The following is a 22,400-nucleotide window of genomic DNA, read 5'->3' on the forward strand; positions in this document are numbered from 1 at the left end:
ACTTTCTCTTGGTTGAGTTATCTCATTTCCAATGAGAGTACTGCTTCTTCACTCTGTTTTGTCAGGGATCTATTCTCCTCTATATGCCTTCTGTGAATTCTATTTTACTTGGATTTGAATAAATAGGCTTCTTTGCTATTCCCAATGTGTATTCAATATAGAACTGGCATTAGGTGGAAAAAGGGTCAAGCCTTGGATATAAACCTTGGGGGTTCTTTTTCCTGAGAAGAGGAGAATATCTTCTTGGCTCCAATTTCCTGCTTCTACTCTCAAAAGAAATAAACATCTCCCTTGAGGAAAGGTAGAATGAAAAAGAGTTTGGAGATACTGCTCCTTCATCCCTTTGAACCACACAATGACAATGACTCCATTACTCATGGAAACCTCATTAGGTATGTGGAATTATCCATTCTTCCTTCTCCATATTTTTGAATTTCAAAAATGGTACTTTTCATTATATAACTTTGGTTCCTACCTTTTTTTCCAGCATCAGCCATGCTTTTCTGCCCTTGGGATTAGCCGATTCAAGTTCTTCCATGGATCTTTAGCGCTTCTTAATATCAACATTCCAAACTGAGGGGACATTTCCCTCCTTTTCCCTCCCTCCATAGCTGCCAGATAAAATACTTGGATTTCACATGTTTGTATGTATGGAAGGGTTGCCACTGATGAAATTTTGATTACAGGGATTCATGGAGTCATCTACTAGGGTATGAAGAAAATGGGGTCTGTAACAGTGGAGGTGATACCTCTACAATTAAATCATAATCTTTTCAAAATTTTGAAGTTAAGTGGAGAATCCCAAATAATCCATCCTTTCCAGGTCAACTTTTTAGCCAAAAGATGATGTATAGTTTGATTCAAGATTAGATGTGGAACTCTTAACATCTCTAAATATGAGGACTGAATTTTCAAGACCATCATTGTTCCCTTTCTCAACATTACAGGCCTCAGAGATAAAAAGAAAAAGAGAAGTTTCATATACCAATCACCAGAATTGGAAGATAGCCCTGTACAACCAGGGTGATCTGTGGGAAGCCCTTTGATCTTCAGAGGTAGGTTTTGGCACACAGCAGATAATACTAACAGGTAAAAGTTGTTATCCTGAAGTCAGAGATGAGAAGCTTTTGTTAGACTTGAGAAAGGCTGTTTCTGCTGCTTGCATTACCTTTTCATTTTTCACTGCAAAAAGTGCTCTGTCATCTTCTTCAAAACATGGCCCAGAATCTACGTCCTCTGGGAAGCTTTCAGTTATTGGCCCTATTCTTCTTCATGTGTCCTCTCAGAGCTTAAGTATGAAATTAATTATAATATATTAGTCCAAAGATAGGCTCCATTTATTTCCCAAATCTGGCTTATTTAAAAACTGAATGCAGCCTCAGAGTATTATTTTTCAGTCTAAATCTGTATACTTTTTTCCTTAAAAGAAGCCTCATTTTAGAGTAGTAGCTTATACAGGGTATTTCAAAAGTCTTTCCAAGATTTTAAGCCATAATATATTAAAACTGCACTAAGATTTTTGGAACACCCTGCATAAGAGATGTCCTATATTTGGACCAAGGCCCCTATTAACTTTAGCTTATTATCTTACTCCACAAATGATATATGTTTTCACAGATGTTTCACATATATCTTTTCTGCCTTCCCAATTGCTTGAGTTGTAAAACATAAATGTGTAGTCATAATTTAATTGTATTAGGAAGACAAGTTAGAGACAAAATGACATATGTTTCTACCATGATACTATACTGCAGAAATCAATCAACATCCCTTCAAAATATTTAGGTTTTAGGACTATGAAAAAAAAATGTTGCTAAATTTAATGCCACTATGAAAAGAATTTAGTGGAGGGGAAAAATACAAAACCAATGGAAAAAGAACATTTGTCTTTTAATTCTCTCATATATTGAAACTATCTTCTAAAATGGGACTTACAGGCTGGAAAAGAAGGTGTGCTGGCTAATATCTAATAAATGGCATGCTAAGGAAAAAAAATGCATGTACAATAAACTTTTAAGTATAATTTACATTATTAACATTTTCTTCATCATTTTCATATGTTGAAGCAATCAATACCACCAAAAATAAATCAAGCCCTGATGTCTATTCTTTATCCATTTCCAAAGTATAAATACTCACACTGAAATTTTAATAGTCAGCTCTCTCTAGAGGTACTAGCTGCTTCTAGTTCACTCCTAAGGTCTAGGCCAACTGAGCAAATAACTCACAGAGCGGAGGAGTAAATAACTAAAGAAAATGTCTTTTAAATGAAACTTACAGGTTCAGAGAGAAGCTAAAGGAATACTCAGTATGAAGAGGAGGGTCAAGAAAAGTCTTAAGTTAAAGACAAGAAAGAAAAAGGTGGTCCTATCAGCACATGGAAACTAGGAATTGGAGGCTCAGTTAAGGGCCTGAACAAAAGCTTTTTGCGGTAAAAACCATTGAATACTGACTAAACTGACAGGTCAAATGGCTGCCTAAACAGCATCTCAGATATAAAACTAAAAAATATAGATAAGTGGAAAGGGGAAGAATCTAAAAATGTGACAAGCCTGTCTTTTATAACTTCATCCTAGTTGTTGATTTTAAAAAAATGCTTAACAGTACAGGACTAAGGACAGAACTATATGCCATGGCAACAGAGATGAGTGTGATAGAATAGAAAAAATAGTCAGGAAAGCTGCATTCAAGTGATTTTCAGCAAGCTTATTTTTCTCCATCTATAAAATTAATTCTTTGAGGTCACTTCCAGCTCTCACCTATCACTCTGAACATTACCTAAGTCTGCTTCCAAGTTTTCAACAATCCAGAAATCAATATGCTTTATAAAAGGTTGTTTAAATTACTACTTGCTGGGCAGCTAGTTGATGCAGTGGACAAAGAACCAACTCTGGGGTCAGGAACCAATATGAGTTCAAAGCCACCTCAGACACTGCTGTGTGACTTTGAGCAAGTCACTTAATCGTGATTGCCTTCCAAATAAATAAATAATTGCATTATAATCCCCCATATAGACATTTAAAGTGATACATGAATGTGAATTATTCTTCTTGTTATATCATTTCTGGACTATTTTTTTTTCTGAGACCCCAGGATCTACCTGATCAACCCCCAGGATCATGAAACCTTGTGCTAATTGTGATCAGTGTGAGGGAAACAAAATCACGCAGAAGATCCCGTATCTCTGGGTCAGTTTTGCTGTTCATACTTCCTGGGTCTTTCTGTGGTTTCACCCAGAAACCACCTGCTGGAAATTACCCCCAAAATATCACTCGCCTCCGCTCTTGTTCCCACTCTTCCTGGGAAATGTTGTTTTTACATCTCCTCAGCCGTGCCCTTCACCCACAGGGAAGTCCGCCCACCAACTGCTATCGAGAGTTAGTAATGGACAATGTGTTCCTTCCCCAGGCTGCCTCCCCCTTCTCTGGTACATGCTGATACACACACAGCGGCTCCCAATAGGATCTCTCTGCAGCCTCTGTCATCCCTTACTCATGCCTAGCCCACACATTAACAAATCAAGCCCCTTCACCATTTGATTCTGAGCTTTTTCTCAGAGCTCCTGGGCAGTGGCTGCCTCTGGGAAGTGTTCCTTTTCTATTCTCTGATCTTTTTAAAAAAGATGCTGTGTTGCTTTTCAGCAGGTATCAGCTTTCTCAAGGAAAATGTTCAAGGGATTTGGAGGAAAAAAGGAAAGAGATAATCTAAGGAAATAATGAAAGGAGAAGCATATGTTTGTATATACACACACACATATATAATATATATACACATATATAAATATTTCTATTTAGAGGAATAAGTATACTTACATATTTCTACATATTCAGAAATATATCTCTATAAAGATAGTAATAAATTTCTCTATATATTTAGAAATTTGTATATATTGTTATATGTAGAGAGGCAGAGAGGCTATATGTAGAATGGCTTAGAGAACAGAGAGATGACAAAGAATCAGGAAGTCCTGTGTTCATTTCCCTCTGATACATTCTACTATACGATTCTAGGAAAGTCTTAATCTCAGATTTCCCCCTACCAACTCTCTAAGGTAATAAATTTCAGAACAATTGCTTATCTGCATTGTAAAAGAAGTTTCCTTATTGGAGAATTCCCCATACAAATAAAATTATAGATCTGTGCCCTCCATAGTCCTTCACCCCAAAGTGACAAATATCCGTACAATGTGAATTTACTGAGCAGCTAGATGGCAACATGAATAGGGTGCCAGACCTAGAGTCAGGAAGATTTGAATTCAATATGATAGAAGCTGTGTGCTTCAGCTTGTTTAACTCAATATGGGGGAGGTGAGAGGGCAACAACAGCACCTAAATTTCCCAGGGTTGTTGTGAGGCTCAAATGGGATGCTAATTAGTAAGCATTTAGCACAGAGAATGGCACATAGTTGATGCTATATACATATTAGCTATGGTTATTATAGAACTGATATGCTTTCTTCTTTTTAAATTTTATTTTCCTTTTTCTCTCCTCTTCATTTATTTAAAAAAAACCACACTCTTTGGGTGGGGAGTGGGGATGGAATAGAGACTACTACATTTTGAATTAGGACAGATATCTTGAAGTGCAAGACTGCAAATAAGAGGATTTGACTACTGTATAATTTAGACCACAGATTAAAACACCTACAAGTTTTCATATTCTTCTAGTAATTTTCATATTTTTTTTTTGACCTTCTTACCTAAAAATGGAGTTGGGGATATAAATTTTGCTTGTTATAGAGGATGTTTGTCAATAATGATTATGCTGTGTTAGCATTCTTATTACTCTTGTAGCACCCCTCTGGGTTTACTCTGGGCTTACTCTACCAACTCATACTGCCAAATGGCAGTTTTAATCCTCTAACAGCAGTGGTTATTACTATCCCTGCAAAGGTCAAAAACTATTTATTTTAAGGTGTGAAGTTAATATTCCCTAGAGTCACTGCAGTGTTGCTCATGGGCCCCCATCAGTGATTTTTCCATTTATCATCAGCTACTTAATTAGCTTTTAAAAGAAGGACATATTAAGCAGGTATAGAAAAAAGCAGTTGTTAAAAAAAAAAAAAAAAGACAATCTCCCAAATCAAGGAGACAGGCTCCTGTTCATAGCAGTTCATTCAAGTTTACATTAAAAAGATGCTGAGACATATTTGTGTGTGTATGTATGTATATATATATATATGTATATATATATATATATATATATATATATACATATATATATACACATATGTAAGGAATAACTCACAAATCTTAGATATTGGGAGTCCTTTCCTTTTTCTTCCTAGTCTTCATGAAATTATGGTCCCAGAAATTTCCTTTCTTATATGTGTTTAGCTTGTTCTTTCTATTTCTCAGCTATCATTGCTTTAGGGACACTGCTATCAATTACAACGGGAATACTAGATCTTTGGACCCTTCAAAATTCAAAGGTCATCAGCTAGTCAATAGGAAGGAGAGAGAGAGAGAGAGTAGAAAGCAGGGGAGAGAAGGAGAGAGAGAGAGAGAGAGGAAAAGAGATTTCAATAGTTTCTAAGGATCCAGTTATCATTTCTATGTAGATAATTCTCCGATCAATTTATCTAAATCAGATCCAAAACTGATCTTTCCAGATCTCCCCTCTTGAAATCACCATTTGCCTACTCAGTCATCTTGAACTGAATGTCCTACAGACATCCTAAACTCAATATGTCCAAAACTGATTTCATAATACAAATATTTCCCATCTTCCTAACTTTTTTATTACAATCCAGGGCACCATTATTCTTCCAATCACCTTTGCTTGCAACCAATGTGGCATCTTCAATTCTCATTCTCTTTCACACACCCATTGTCTAATTTGTTGCCAAAGTCAGAAAACTCTACCTTCAAAACATCTCTTACATATAGTCACCTTCTCTCTTCTGTTTTGCCATCACTTTGGTCGAGGTCCTTATAACCTCATACTTGGACTATTAAAATAGTCTTCTGATTGGCTTTCCTGACTCAATTTTCTCATAATTCAAATCTATCCTCTATTAAATTGATCATACTAAGATTCAGGTCTGACCAAGTCACCCCTTCTCCACTTTGAATAAACTCCAGTGGTTTCCCATCAACTCTAGGATAAAATATAAAATCCTCAGTTTGGCTCCTATTTAATAAACTTCAATGACTCCAGGAAAAAGTATGAAATTCTCTTTTAAAAGCCATTTTAACATTGTCCCTCCAATTTTTACAATTGATTTGCACTTTTCTCCCCTCCACATACTATGCAATCTAACAACACTAACCTTTCCTGTTTTTCTAATATAACACTGCATTTCCCAACTCCATTTTCACTGGCTAGAATTTTCTTCCTCTTCATCTCCATTTCCTGGTTTCCATGGTTTCCTTCATATCTCCACTAAAATCTCACCTTCTACAGAAGTTTTCCCATTCCCTTTAATGCTGGTGCTTTTCTTTCAAGATTAGCTCCAAATTATCCCATATATAGCTTGTTTACATGTTGTTTCCTCCTATTTGACTATGAGCTCCTTGACATCAGGAACCGGTATTTGGCTTTCTTTGTTTCCCCAGTACTTACCATAAAGTACACAGTACTTACTATACCATAGTTCAATGGCATAGAGAAGGTGTTTAATAAACACTTGTTGACTTAGTCTGAGAAACAAATTAATGGAGGGAAGAATAGACAGTGAAAAACCAAAATAATTCAAATAAGCCATTCCAATCTAAAGGTTATCATTCTAAAAGGTCTAGAAATAATTGAAATTTTCCCAAAACAAAATTTCTACTAGAATATTTAATATTCATATTTTCACAAACCTTCCATAATCCTGTGGTATTCTTTGTATTTTAATTCCTCATTTCCTCATTTGTTAAACAAGGAAGGTGAACTTGATGACTTCTGAGGTCTCTTCTTGCTCTAACAGTGGTTCTCAAAGTGTGGTGCAGTGAATCCTGGAGGGTCTCTGAAATCCTTTCAGAGGGTCTACAAATTCAAAATTAGTTTTTTTCCCTATTTATGATAAATATCTATTATGTAACTCATATAAACAAAAACTCTTTGGACATATTCTCAATAGTTGTTAACATTGTAAAAATACTGAGAAAAAGAATTTGAGAACCACTGCTCTAGGACATATTGATCTTATCATAAATGTTTAAGTCCTTGGAAAAGGTCCCCTAATCTCTGACAAGTGTGTTAGTTACACAAATGGAGCTCATTTGGTAAGTTTTAACTGACCAAATGAAATCATTTCAACAAACATTTATAAAGTGTCTACTATGAGAAGGAAAGAGTGCTAGGTGCTAGGAAAATACAAAATTTAGATAGAACACCATCCATGTGTTATACATATGTGTATACATATATATTATGTATATAAAAAAAAAACCTTTTATGGATTACAGTATAGTTGCTGTTATTGTTTGTATTTTGTTTTCAAAGAGGACCGATGACATCAAAAATGATATCTTGACTTATGCTTGAATTGGATTGTGTAATATCATTGACCTCACTCTCTCCTAAATCATCGAAATCCAGTGGTGAGACAACAATGGCCTGGCACGCAGTGGATGCTCTCAGCACTCTCATGAGTGAAGCTCAGATCAGCTCAGAACACCTGCTTCAGCCTCCTGCAAGAGTCTGGGACAAATTGTTCTCATCCATCCACTCCACTGGAAGAAGTCTTCATGTGCCTAGGGTAAACATTCCCCAACTCACCAACATGTCTGAGATCTATCTGTTACCGTTGTACATGACACAGCTTCTTGAAGCCATCTGTAAGAGCTGAGTGAACAAGGTGGACACCCAAAGTGGATGAGCGGCTCTTACACTGAGGCACCAGTCCTCCCAAAGCACCTCATCCACTCCACAAGATACCTCATCCAAAGTGACCTTTCCAATATCCTAAAGAGGCAGCATGACTTTACAAAGTTACTTTCCAACTTTCACCTTATTAAGCCAAGTTAACAAGTCCCTACACTGAATCTGCATTATAGTAAATATTGGACACCATGAGCAATATTATTTAATAGTTTTTCTAGAAGATTCAAATGTGAAACATTCTCCTTTACTTCAGCTTTATAGAAACAAAACAAAGGCATCAGTTTTACACAAATTGGTGTCTAGAAAGAGGACTTGGTCAAAACTCTAACAGTCTCATAATATTCCTCCATAATTTTTTGTTGTTTAGTCATTTCATTCATGTCCAGCTCTTTGTAAGTTTTCTTCACAAAGATACTGGAGTAGTTTGCCATTTCCTTCTCCAGCTCATTTTTCAGATGAGGAATTAGAAGCAAATGGGACTGCAAGACATTCCCATGGCTATGGCCATGATGCTAGTAAGTGCCCAAATTTGAATTCAGGAAAGTGAGCCTTCCTGACTTTGGGCCTGGTGCTTGTGCCACTTTTCTGACCTATAAGACATCCCCTATCCTCAACCAAAGTAAAGCCCACTACTACATAGAGTCTAGAAAAGGTCAATTATTTGTACATAGCAATTGTTAGATGTTACATTGCAAATCCCAAAGGGAGTAATTATTTGTGCCAAATGTTTGGACTTTATTTATGCTCCTAGGGTTCCAAGCTAAAATAATTTAAGGGTGAGATGAATCCAGAGGAGTTTAGTAGAGCTTTTAGTATGAAATATCTTGCTCAGTACAACCCTGTCAGGTGGGCAATATAAGGAACTGTCTTGGAAACATAAAATGTTAGAGCTGAAAGTGACCTTAAGAGTTCCAGATCAATTGCCTTATTTCAACAAAGAAAAAACTGGCTATGGTAGGGATGTTTTAAATTCAACATGTCCAAACCTGAATTCATTTTCCTTCTGGTGTTCCAGGTTTGTAATTTACATATTACCTCTGTCTCCTCACTCCCTCTTACTACAGATAACCAATCACTTTTCAAGTCTTGCCCTTTCTACTTTTACCTTATTTCTTTCATCTAATCCCTATTCTTTACTCTTACAGCTACCACCTTCATTTAGATCCTAATTACTTTTTTTTTAATTTTAAATTTTATTTTATTTAATAATAACTTTGTATTTACAACATTATCCCTTGCACTCGCTAATGTTTCGTTTTTTCCCCTCCCTCCCTCCACCCCCCCACCCCAAGATGGCAAGCAGTCCTATATATGTTAAATATGTTGCAGTATATCCATATTTGCAGAACCGAACAGTTCTCCCATTGCACAGGGAGAATTGGATTCAGAAGGTAAAAATAAGTTGGGAAGAAAATCAAAAATGCAAATAGTTCACATTCATTTCCCAGTGTTCCTTCTTTGGGTGTAGCTGTTTCTGTCCATCATTTATCCATTGAAACTCAGTTAGATCCTAATTACTTTTAAGCCGAGATTATTGCAACAGATTCCTAATTGTGCTCCCTTCCTTATATCCCTTCTCTATTCTAATCTGTCCTACACACTGCTGACAAAGTAATTTATCTTAATCACAAATCTGACCACTTGATTCCCCTAGTCAGTCAATTCCTGTGGCTTCCTACTGCCTGCGAAATCAACCCTTCTGTGAAAGGCCTTCATAATCTAGCTCCAACCTATCTTTCCAGCCCCAGTGGAAATTGTTTTCCCTCTTCAACTCTGTGATCCAACCAAACTGGCTATCTATCTATTTGTCACATCATCTCCCATATGTGTACTTGGCCATTCCAAAGGCCTAGAATTCACTCCTTCTTAATCTCTCCCTAGAGAGTCTCTCTTCTTTCAAGTTGTAACTTAAGCACTAAGCACCACTTTCTACATGAAACCTTTTCTGATTCACCCATCTCTCAAGTTGCTAGTGTCTTCCCTTCAAATTTACATGTATTTAATTATTTTGTATACAGGGTTTAACAAAAGTCTTAATGTAACTTTAAACTTTGAATATTTTAGATTCCTGTCATCTCTTTCAATAGATATCTCTGTGTTTTCCCTTTCATTTTTATATGGCATGTGAGGGTACACCTATCTCCAAATTGCATATAGATCCTGCTCTCAGAGAAGCTAATACAGGTTCAAGGTCATCTGTGACCTACATCACAGAGACCCTGGGATGGTTTATATTAGGCACAATCTTCCAGGATTATAAAGTTTGTGAAGTACATCCCTGAAGTACAAGAACTGACCTGAAAAGATATTTCCAACCTGCTCATTCTTCATTAGTAGAGATTTATGTAGGATGTGGAAGGAATGGGTTCTGGATGCTATACAGCATTCCTTTGAACAATTACTTAGATCTCCTATTATTTCCAAGTCCTCCCTAATACAGGCAAAATATTTCTACTTCCTCCAAGCAGTGCTCATTAGGTATGCTCTTATCATACTCTCTAGTTCATAAATACCCTTTCTATAATGAGGTATCGCGAACTTAGCAAAATACAAGAGACAAAATTTATCAGGACTGAATATACTGAGACCATCACCTCCTCCTTTCTGAACAACATTGTTATTGTTCAGTCATTTCATCTATGTCCAAATCTTAGTGATCCCATTTGGGGTTTTCTTAACAAATATAGTGGAATAGATTGCCTTTCCTTTTCCACTTCATTTTACAGACGAGAAAATTGAGGCAAACAGGGTAAAGTGACTTGCACAGGGTCACATAGCTAGTTAAATGTCTGAAGCCAGATTTGAATTCTACTCTTCCTAATTCCTGATTCCAGGCAACCTATCCAGAGACAATCTACTAGCTGCCTTATTAAAAAGGATTTTTCTAAAAAATTATAGTTCTATGCTTCATTAGCCCCTAACCATGTATGTACTTTTTATTAGTTGGGCAAAGGGCGGCAATTATTTCAAAAGAAAAGTATTTAATGAAATATTATTATGAGAAAGAATAGAACATGTTGTCTAAAATGAACCCAAGCCATATTTTTCCACATATAAAGAGTGAGTATTCATAGCAAACGTGTGAATTCTCTCCTCTTAGCACTCTGGCTTCATGTGATATCTGTCAGATGTTACAATATACTGGCTGTATAAGCATGGTCACAATAATTTTTCCAATGGTTGTTCCCTGCTTTTTCATGGAGTTGCCATTAAACAATCTGATAGTTTCAATGTTCAATGGTCACTGCCAAGGTATCACTGCCCCAGACATGAGGACAACCTGTATAGCTTTTCTCTACTTTCTGCTTCTAGATTCCAATAATCTTGACTTGAGATACTTCCTATTTTAGTTTAGATCCCAGAGGTAAAAAGCTTTAGTTCTCTTGGAAAGTCACATTTCTTTTCATCCACCAAGGGAAAACTCTCCTTTTGTAATTTTTTTTTTTTTTTGCATTTAAGAACATTTTTTTTCAACTGCCATGGTTTTCAATATTGATTTTTGTAAAACTTTGACTGCTTATATCCAAAGACCTGTAAATTTGTGCATACTCTTTGATCCAGCAGTATCACTACTGGGTCTGTATCCCAAAGAGATCATGTGCAAAATTGATTGGGGCAAGGAATTGGAAATGGACTGGATGTCTGTCAATGGTGAAATGGCTGAACAAGTTTTGGTATACAAATGTAATGGAATAGTATTATTTTATAAGAAATAATGAGGAGTAGGGGAGATAAGGGGAGGAAGCAGAAAAAATTTGGAACACAAAGTCTTACACAAATAAATGTTGAAAACTGCCTTAGGATATATTTGGAAAAAGAAAACACTATTAAGAAAAGGATTTTGAGTTGCACATTTTCCACCCTCCTTCCCCAAGACAGCAAACAATCTGATATAAACTATACATGTACAATCTTGTTAAATCTAGTTCTATATTAGTCATGTTGTGAAAACGAATCAGAACAAAAGGGAAAAACTGAAGAAAAATCAAAAACCAAATTTTAAAAAGTAAAAATAGTATCTATCTGCATTCAGTCTCCACATTTCTTTCTCCAGACTTGGATGGCATTTTCCATTATAAAACTTTTGGTATTGTCTTGAATCATGTGTACTGAGAAACCCTAAGTCTATCATAGTTGATCATTGCACAGTGTTACAGTTACTGTGTATAATGTTCTCCTGGTTCTGCTCACTTCACTTACGTTCAAGTCTTTCTGAGTTTTTCTTAAATCTGCCTGCTCATCTTTTTTTTATAGCACAATAGTATTCCATTACATGCATATACCATAACTTGTTGAGCTATTCCCTATTTGATGGGCATCCCCCAATTTCCAATTCTTTACCTTCACAAAAAGAGCTGCTATAAATATTTTTGTACGTGTGGGTCTTTTCCCCATTATTATGATTTCTTGATACAAACTTATTCGTGTATTGCTGGGTCAAAGAGTATGCACAGTTTGGTTTGCCCTTTGGGAAAAGTTCCAAATTGCTCTCCAGATTGATTGAATCAGTTTACAACTCCACTAGCAATGCATTAGTGTCCCAGTTTTCCCTCCAACATTTTCATTTTTTTTTCTGTCATATTAGTCAATTTGGTAGGTAGGAAGCATTACCTCAGAGTTGTTTCAATTTGCATTTCTCTAATTAATAGTGTTTTAGAGCATTTTTCCCCCATGACTTTTTCTTAGAGAGTTCATTGATGGTTCAAGTATTTTATTTCTTTTTCTATTAATCTGGGCAATTTATATATTTATAAATATTTGTCCACCTCATTTAGATTATCAGATTTGTTGGCATACATCTGAGGAAAATATTTCCTAATGATTACTAATTTCCTCTTTAATTGGTGGTGAATTCACCCTTTTCAGTTTTGATATTGGTCATTTGGTTTTCTTTATTTTACTTTAATCAAATTAATCAAAGGTTTATTTATTTTGTTGGGTTGTTTTTTCATAAAACTAATTCTTATTTTTTTATTAATTCAATAATTTTCTTACTTTTACTTTTATCAATCTCTACTTTGATTTTCAGAATTTCTAATTTAATATTAAATTGGAGATTTTTAATTTGTTTTTCTTCCAATTATTTTAGTTGCATACCCAAATCATTGGTCGTCTTCTATTTTGTTCCTATAAGCATTTAGAGATATAAAATTTCTAAGGAAAACCTCTTAGCTGCCATTTTCCCCTCTAAGGATGATCTGTCATTTCTCAGGGTGTCTTGACTATGATAGATAAGTTTTTTCATTTCTAAAAGAAAATTCTTTGCCTCGCAAGGGTAATTTTTTTTTTTTTTTGTTGTGTTTTGGAACATAGAAAAGGCAGGCTATACATAGTGCCTGAAGGAATTAAGCTTAATTTTTAACCTCAATTTCCAGCTCACTAAGGATAGTATTATCTGTCCTGCATCTCTAACTTTCTTAGGGTTAAAAAATCCTTGTAATCCCTCAGAAAGTCTAAGTGCCAAATTATACTTCTTTGGAAACATTTTAGGGCCTTCCTTTCAACAAAATGTTGCAGGCTATTTGACTTGAAGTCCACTGGTTTTTTCATCTCCATATTCTTTTTGATTTCCTATGCAAATGAATGGGAGGGAGGGAAGCCAAGGAAATAAAATCTCTATGTTGCAACCATTTCAAAGCACTCTCTTAACCCCCCTCAATTCTTTGTTTCAATTTCTGCTTTTACATAAAGATAGAGCTATATTGTCAATACAAACCTCTCCAAGCTTGAAACCAACCTTACAAATAATCTCTTAGAGTTTTTAACCCCCTTCAATACCCTCCTGTGAATACAAAGATTCTCAGATTTGTTTGTGGCAGCCCTCTTTGTAGTGGTCAGAAATTGGAAACTGAGTAGATGCTCATCAATTGGAGAATGGCTGAATAAATTGTGGTATATGAATATTATGGAATATTATTGTTTGGTAAGAAATGACCAGCAGGAGGATTTCAGAAAGGCCTGGAGAGACTTACATGAACTGATGCTGAGTGAAATGAGCAGGACCAGGAGATCATTATATATTTCAACAACAGTACTATATGATGATCAATTCTGATGGACCCGGCCATCTTCACCAATGAGATGAACCAAATCAGTTCCAGTGGAGCAGTAATGAACTGAACCAGCTACATCCAGAAAAAGAACTCTAGGAGATGACTAAGAACCATTACATTGAATTCCCAATCCCTATATTTTTGTTCGCCTGCATTTTTTATTTCCTTCACAGGCTAATTGTACAATATTTCAGAGTCTGATCCTTTTTGTACAGCAAAATAATGGTTTGGACATGTATATTTATTTTGTATTTAATTTATACTTTAATATATTTAACATGTATTGGTCATCCTGCCATCTAGGCGAGGGGGTGGGGAGAAGGAGGGGGAAAATTGCAGCAAAAGGTTTGGCAATTGTCAATGCTGTAAAATTACCCATGCATATAATTTGTAAATAAAAAACTATTAATTTATTAAAAAAAGATTCTCAGATTTGTTTTAACAAGCAAAAAGTAACATGGAAACAGGTGGGGGGAGAGAACAAAAATGTACCATGGTGGTAGTTTATCACACAGGAACTTAAGGTCTAATACCTGTAGTTTTTGGTAAAAGGTCATTCCATTCCTCAAGGAAAAGGGAAGTCTCCCTAGAATGTAAGTGGATAAAAGCAATTGCACTGTAGTTTTTGGTATCTTTAAAGATGGTAGGAACCATATTTCAAAAGAAAGATTTCAAAAACTCCTTTTGTTCTGATTCAGTCTATCAGTCAACATGCACATATTAAGTGCTTGCTATATGACTATATGTTGAATATGTAAGAAAAAGCAGAAAAAGTCCTATTTTCAAGGGACATGTACTCTAATGGTAAAAAAAAAAAAAAAAAAAAAAAAAAACCTACATAGAAATACCCAGAAATATATATATATATATATATATATATATATATATATATAGAGAGAGAGAGAGAGAGAGAGAGAGAGAGAGAGAGAGAGAGAAAGAGAGAGAGAGAGAGAGAGAAAGTGCCACATATGTTGTTTTTGCTTATTTTACTTTGTTATAAAATCTCAAATTTTGAAGAACAGGGAGGGATTATATCCAGAAGGAAAAAAAAAAAGTTGTATTAAAAACAAAAGGTACCAAATGGCACTTTTTTAAAAAAATTGTGATACTTTTTTTCTAGGATTTAAAGAAATAGCTCATGAAGTATTTTACTTCCTTTCCAATAACTGATAGAAATTTTAATTACCTTAAATCACTATTCTGAGTATTTTCTTAATCTTCTGCAATATGAATTGACATTTGATATTTATTTAAATGAGAAAGAAATAGAAACTGGCTTTGATTCTATGACAAACCATGAAAAGACTTGGATAAATGTTTCTCTTGAAGATTTTCTTTCTTTCACTAGCCTGACAAAGGAATGATGTAATGAAAAGAGCAAAGAAAAAAATATATTTGGTTAAAGAGAAAAGTACTATTTTAGAGATAATCTAAACTAAAGGAAGTCTGCAAAAGCCAATACTTACATTATTCCCTTTCACCTAATTCTCAATTGACACTATTTTGACAAATAAGATTTCATGAAATATGTTTATATTTTAATCTCAAAAATCAACATTATCACAGGCAGATTATACAGTTGTATAAACCACACTGCTTGATGATTTTAGATTAATATATACATACTTTATACTTAACTGTGTATATAAATTTAGGATTAGAAACATTCATATATATTTTAGCAAAGTTTTTTTTTTAAGGTGCTTAAATAATAAAGTTCAAAAAACAAATTCAGAAGCCTAAATTATCCTGAATTAAGAAAGAAAATAGTTCCCAAAAGTAGACTAAAGAATTAGTCAAGACTTATTTGACCTCATACTATAGTCATAACTCTGAAGGGGTGATACAGCTGCCCCTTGCTGCAATCCCCAGAGTCCCATTATTGTGATCTCCCTCTCCAGAGACCCAACTTTCCTTCCCTCAAGAAGCTATATTATCCCAACCTGGTGATACTTCCACTAAGACAAGTCTATTCTCTGTGCTACCATACCTATCCTCATTCCAAACTGAACTTGTGCCAGGTGCAATTTTACCTCATTATTTCTAGACCTTATATAAAGAAACACTAAGAAAAGGAAAGGTGTTCCAGAATTAATTGCTTGTTTGCGTTGTCTCAAGCAACTGTGCCCTGAGCCACATATAAAATCAAGTTTGCTCAATTTATCTATAGACGACCCTCTTCTAAACTTGCATATGTTTTGTACCTTTCTTTTCACCATGTATTAATGATTCCAAACCAAAGCTTAGTCATTATTTTTTCCCTTAAACTTATTCTTTTAGTGTAGTTCCTCTTCTGGATGATGCAGCTTTTCTCTGAGCTTGTATTTGCCTTTCCTTATTATGTATTCAGAAGAACCTCAGTACTTGGTTCTTGAAGGAGGCATTATCATCAACTGTTGCTGTCCCAGAGACATTGCTAGTCTCTGTCCAAGTTGAGGGGAAGAGACTGAGGCCAAAGCCAAAAGTCAGAGTTAGGGTTCTTTTTTTTCCCTGCAATTCCTTCTCAGGGGCAAAATTATATGGCTTCCACTTTGTTACCAGACTACTCAGATCCCCAGCTGTAGAACTGGGCCATTAATTTACAATTTTACAAAAGGAATGAGCAAATTTCCTTTCAATCCCAACACATTATCTTTACTCAAGTTATTCTAATGGTTTTTAAGGACTTCTAAATTAATCAAGCCTATTATTTATTGATTCAATAAACCCTAGGTCTTATTTATACCCCTTTTCCACACTTCTCACATTTCTCAAAAAAGATCAAGGCATAGTACCTATAGAAAAGAAACTAGCATCTTTTCTCACTACCTCTTCTTCTCTTCTTACTATTCCCCCTCACACACATCCCCAAAACATACATACCATAATGAAGTTCATAACAAAGTAGATTTAGAAGGCTAAAGGTAAAAGCCATACTATATAAAAATGTTAGTAATTTATTCAGATAACTTTAATTATTCCTTGAAAAAAAAGGTATCAATAATAATGAACTGGCTATAAAGTAGGAATTTGGAAAATTAAATTAGCAACCTCAAATATTAGGAGTACTATCCATAAAGGAAGGAAGGGAAGGAGAAAAGAAGGAAAGGAAGAAGGAAGGAAGGAGGGAAGGAAGGAAGGAGAAAAGGAAAGAGAGAAGGAAGGAAGGAAGGATGTCAAGATTACCTTTAAAATAAATCACCTTGATGGAATCCTCTTCCTCCTCTTCTTGCTTTTTCTTTCTCTTCTTCTAGTTCTTTTTCTTCTCTCTCTTTCTCTCTTTTACATACACACACACACTCCACACATAAACACACACTCATGTGCACACACACTACTTAGAAAATACTGTGATTTTCCAAGATAGGGCTCCTAATATTATAGATGGGAAGGAAAAGACAAGTAATCATGAAAGGTGAATTTCTTTTCCATAGACATTAATTCAGCCTCAGTTTTGTTTTATTTTCATCCCCTGTACAACAGTAAGCTCTCTAGCATGTGTAGTGTATTAGAAACACAAATCATTTGGAATCAAAGGACCTAGTTTCAAATTCTAGCTCTGATATTTACTAACTGTACATTCTTAATGAAGTCATTGGATTTCTAACATAGCTAGCTAATTTCATACACACATATATATAGTGTGTTATATGTTATATGAAAATTTTAGCAATTTTCAAAGTCTTATCTTTTACTCCTGCTAGATAATATTGTTTACCTTTTCACAGTCTTTTCTGGAGGTAAAAAAAGACATTCTAACTCACAAAGAAATGATTATACTGACTGGAATCTAGGAATTGTAGTGGGCTGAGGAGAGATAGATTTGGGAGCATGAGATCTATACATACCTAATAAATCATAGCTCAGAGTTATCTGCCAGCTCAGACTTGACATGTTAGTACTAACCCTATCTATAATTGTCATGACTTTACAGACTATAGTGATCTTTCCCTCCTCAACTCTGATTTTCTCCTTGGTGGAAAGTCTTTTGGTCTTCAATAGAGCATTAGAATAATCTATTGCTAATTCTTTCACAACAGCTCACACACATATAGCCCTTTTTAGTTAGCAAAATTCTCCAGAACTCTGACACAGATAATACATGCATTTGTGCCCTCCTTTTATATTTAAGGAAACTCAGGTTTAGAGAAAATGACTTTCTAGTAATTTGAAGGACTTCTGGTTAGTAATAAGTGTGAAAGCTAGGATTCAATCTCACTTTTTCCAACTCAGCTAGTCTTCCCCTATAGCATTCTGCCTTCTGTGTTAAGGTATAGAATTTATGGATTAAAATTTTCCATGGGCTAGTCTGAGGAAAAACACAAGTATTAAAAAAATTATATGAAGCAAGCTAAGTGCCCTGAAAACAACTACAGATAACAGTCTTGTAAAGGTTGTTCTACTAAGTTTGAATAACTAAGATTCAATTTTTGAGGAGTTCCATTACTGGGCATTATAATCTTCTTTGCAGATTTTCATGGGTATTTATCGTCTATCTTTTTTACTTTCTATTTATATCTTTCCACTTTCTGCCTTCACAGCTCCAAAGAGAGAAACATTAAACTGCATCAAAAATGTAAATGATAACTGAGCCCAGTCAATCAGATTCATCTCTAAAGGCTGGTGGGCTTGGACTTTGTCCTTTGGGTTTTTCTTATGTTTTCTTGAATCTTTTTCTAAATGATTAGGTATGATCTTTTTCTTAAAATAAAACTGAGTATATTCTTTCAGATAAATATTTTTTCTTCACCTCTAGCAACCTCTTTTATACCTGTTTGTCAAGATGAGAGACTAGATACTACCAGACTATCGAAGATGGTGGGCCATTCATACTGGATTAGGAGTGACGACAGACAATACATGACAAGGAACATCCACTCCAATATCAATAAAATTCTTGTTGACCCAAGATCAGGACTTCCAGAAAAGAATTAAATTTTGGGAAGGGTACTGGAAGAGACAGAGTTTAATCTTAAAATGAAATGAGTTCTCTCATTTCTCATAAGCAAAAATTATATCTTATTTTACATTTCAGGTTTCAAAAAATTAAAATCACTATCTACCATAGGTATACATACTCTCCAAGATTTGTTAGGAAGTAGCAAAGCAGAATGATCAGCCTTGAGTTTGCCCCAGCAGGTGGGTGGGAAAAAAGGGGGGGCTTTTAGTTAGCTGACATTTGATCAGACTTTAAATTCATTAATGCATTAAATTTATTATACCCAGCATACTTAACACCATGGTAAAAAAATGAATCTATTCTATCCTCCTCCTCTCCACCTATTTCTCTCCTTAGTCTGACATTTTGTGAACTCTTTTCCCCTTCAATGTTATCTGTAACATCATGCTAACCTAATTTTATCCATATAGATGATATATATATATATATAAACACCTATGTAAATGGAATATAAATACATATAGGCATCTATATAATAGGGTCTATATAGGTGAAATTAGGTTAGTTCATATATATATATATATACATATATGTGTGTGATATTTATTAATACAGATTTCTAGACTTTGTGGTTCTAACATAGTCCATCAGGCCTTTATTTTATTGTCTTCCCCTTCTGCAATGGTCCCCACTGACCTTTGTGCTCGAAGAAATTCACTCTAACCACAGAAAAATACTCCACCCATCATCTCCCAGCAGGTGTCAGTCACCAACAGGAGCTTAAGAAATGGAGATTCCATCAGACACCTAGCAGAATGTCTCCTGCTTCTCCCATGAAATCAGAAGTACCTCAAAGCATTTCAATTTCTATATGATAGTCTCTCAAGTACCTTTAAGTTTCCCTGGTAGTTCCCTGAGTGGGGTTAGTCATATTACCTGAAGCTGCTTCTCTCTAACATTTAGAGTAAAGGAAATGGGACAGAGAGATCCTGAATTGCAATACTAATAGTCTAGGAAAGCATAATGAAGGGGGAAAGAAGAAACAATCTATGCTGCCCATGAATTCACCATGAACTTACATTTCTGAGAATAAAGATTTTTCCCCCTTTGCTGAGCAGAATCATGTTCACTGTAAGCTGCTGCTGTTTCTAAGCAGTTAACTGTATATGACCTAGAATGACAAAATGTATTTAATATATTTGTCCTCATTTCACATATTCTGGTACTTATTGTTTTAACCACAAGACACAAAGAGCTCAACAATACAAAATACCCAACAAATACTTAGTACATCATTTCACAGCAGGGACCTCCACATCTCACAGCATGTGGCTGTGCTTCTCAATGATGAGCAAAACATGTCACATGCTGGCTTTTCAGCTGATACTGCAGCCTTCTTACATTCAGGATAAGCAATTTTTTAAACCATTATTTTCTTACATGGAGTCTAGAAACAGTTAATATGAATTTTGTTCAACGCGGCAGCTTTAAATTTCTGAAAATATAACATTTCTTTCTGCTGAGAGGAAAGGAAAACAAATGAAAAACCCTCAGAATGCATTCTAAAATGAATTCTAGAGATTTATCCATTGCATGCCGTGTGCAATAATAGTTAAGCAGTATGGTATCTTTTGTCTATTAAAAGCCTGGTTGTATCATTTAAATCCTACTGGATTTTAAACTCTCTGAGGCCAAGGATAGAAAAATAATACCTATTTTTGTATACTCAGAACCTATACAATGTATTACACATAATAGGCAGTTAGGACATGTTTAATAGATTGAATTGAGTTAATTCATTTTTTTAAGTCACACAACTTCCAGGAAATGTTCAAAACCTTTAAATCCTGGACTTTGGGGTCTTGTCCATATTGTCCTACATGATCACAGTTGCAACTTTGATCTTTCTACCCACCCTTTGTCCTACATTCACTCTAACCAGCTAAATGCTACTACAGAAAAAAAAAATGATACTACTAATTGGATCCAATATTAATTTATGAGATCTAACCATAATTATATCATCACTGTTACACAATGTCAAGGAAAAATGTTAATATCATTGCTATACTCTGAGATTTAGGAAGCAGTGTGCCAGAAATGATTTTATTTATTTAGTATCAATAAGTATCCAAGTTATTTCAAGCTTGGAAAGAGAGATATCAATCAGTTATTTTTTTTCTTTTATACCAGGCACTGTGCTAAATCCTATTGGATACAAAGAAAGGCAAGCGATAGTTCCCAAGGAGAATTCTCAAGAAATTCACTATCTTATAGAGGAGATACCTATGTACAAGACAAACTGGAGACAATCAACAAAGGGAAGGCACTAGAATTAAAGGGGACTGGGAAGGTGACATTTTTAAGCTGGGACTTAAAGCCAGAAGGTGAAGTTGGGAAAGGAGAGAATTCTGGGCATGGAGGGCAACATAAGATTATATGCTAAAATAATCTTCAAAATGACTGCTCCAAGAAAATTTCAGGTAACATTTATATGAATCCTGAAAAAGGAATGGATAATTTAAAAAACAGATTGGGGTAAGCATTATAGAATTTGTTAAGTAACCAAGTTGTCATCCCCTTCTTCCAGGACTAATCTTTGGAAGAAATAATAGAGTCCCTTCTCAGAGAACTCTGTTGGGAATCTAAACTGAGTAGAAGACAGATATTCTTACTGTCCATTCCATTTTGAATGAAAAAGAAAGAACTTTTCAAAAAGTAGGCCCTAGTATTCTCTCTTAGATCATTGCCTTATAATGGCAGAAGGGCTTCTGTAGCTAAAAGAAAGTATGAATAGTGCCATACAGGATTAACAAAATGAATAGGTAATATTAGAGACTTCTTATAAAAGGTGATCCACTGGAGAAGGAAATGGCATACCACTCTAGTATCTTTTCCAAGAAAACTTCATGGACAGTATTAAAGTCATAAAAAATAAGACACCTGAAGATGAGCCTGTCAAGTCAGAAGGTAACCAATACAATTCTGGAGAAGAACAGAGGATAATATAAGTAGCTGCAGCAAAAGAAGTTGCTGGAGAAAAGTCAAATGGAAGCTCAGCTGTGGATGTGTTTGGTGAAAAAAAGGAAAGTCTGATGCTCTAAAAATCAATATTACATAGGAAACTGAAATGTAAGATTCATGAACCAAAGTTAGCTTAAACATTAACATCTTGAGTGTCAGTGAACTCAAATGGACAGGAATGGCTAAATTTAACTTGGGTAATCATTACATGCAGCAGTACTATGGGCAAGGATCCCTTGAAGAAATGGAGTAGCCCTCATAATCAATAAAAACGTGAGAAAAGTAGTTCTGGCATATAATCTCAAAGATAACAAAAATGATATCTGTTTAAATCCAAGGAAAACCACATTCAACATGATAGTAATATAAATCTATGCTCCAATTGATGAGGGGAGCTCCAAAACTCTCACTTTCTCTCTCAGACTTGGGGGGGGAACATTTGAGAAACTCCCTCAGAGAAGCTCTCCCTTGAGAGATCCACTTCAGAGAATCAAGATAAAGTGGTTTCATTCTGCTATCTGTGTGGGACTAGTTGAATTCAGGACCACTCCTATTTAGCTCGAGCTGGAGATCTAGAGTTCTACCTCTATTGAGTTAGAGATTAGTCCAGGGACATTCATTCAATTCAAAGA

The sequence above is a fragment of the Antechinus flavipes genome, chromosome 3, assembly GCF_016432865.1.
Source record: "Antechinus flavipes isolate AdamAnt ecotype Samford, QLD, Australia chromosome 3, AdamAnt_v2, whole genome shotgun sequence".
Taxonomy (NCBI): domain Eukaryota; kingdom Metazoa; phylum Chordata; class Mammalia; order Dasyuromorphia; family Dasyuridae; genus Antechinus; species Antechinus flavipes.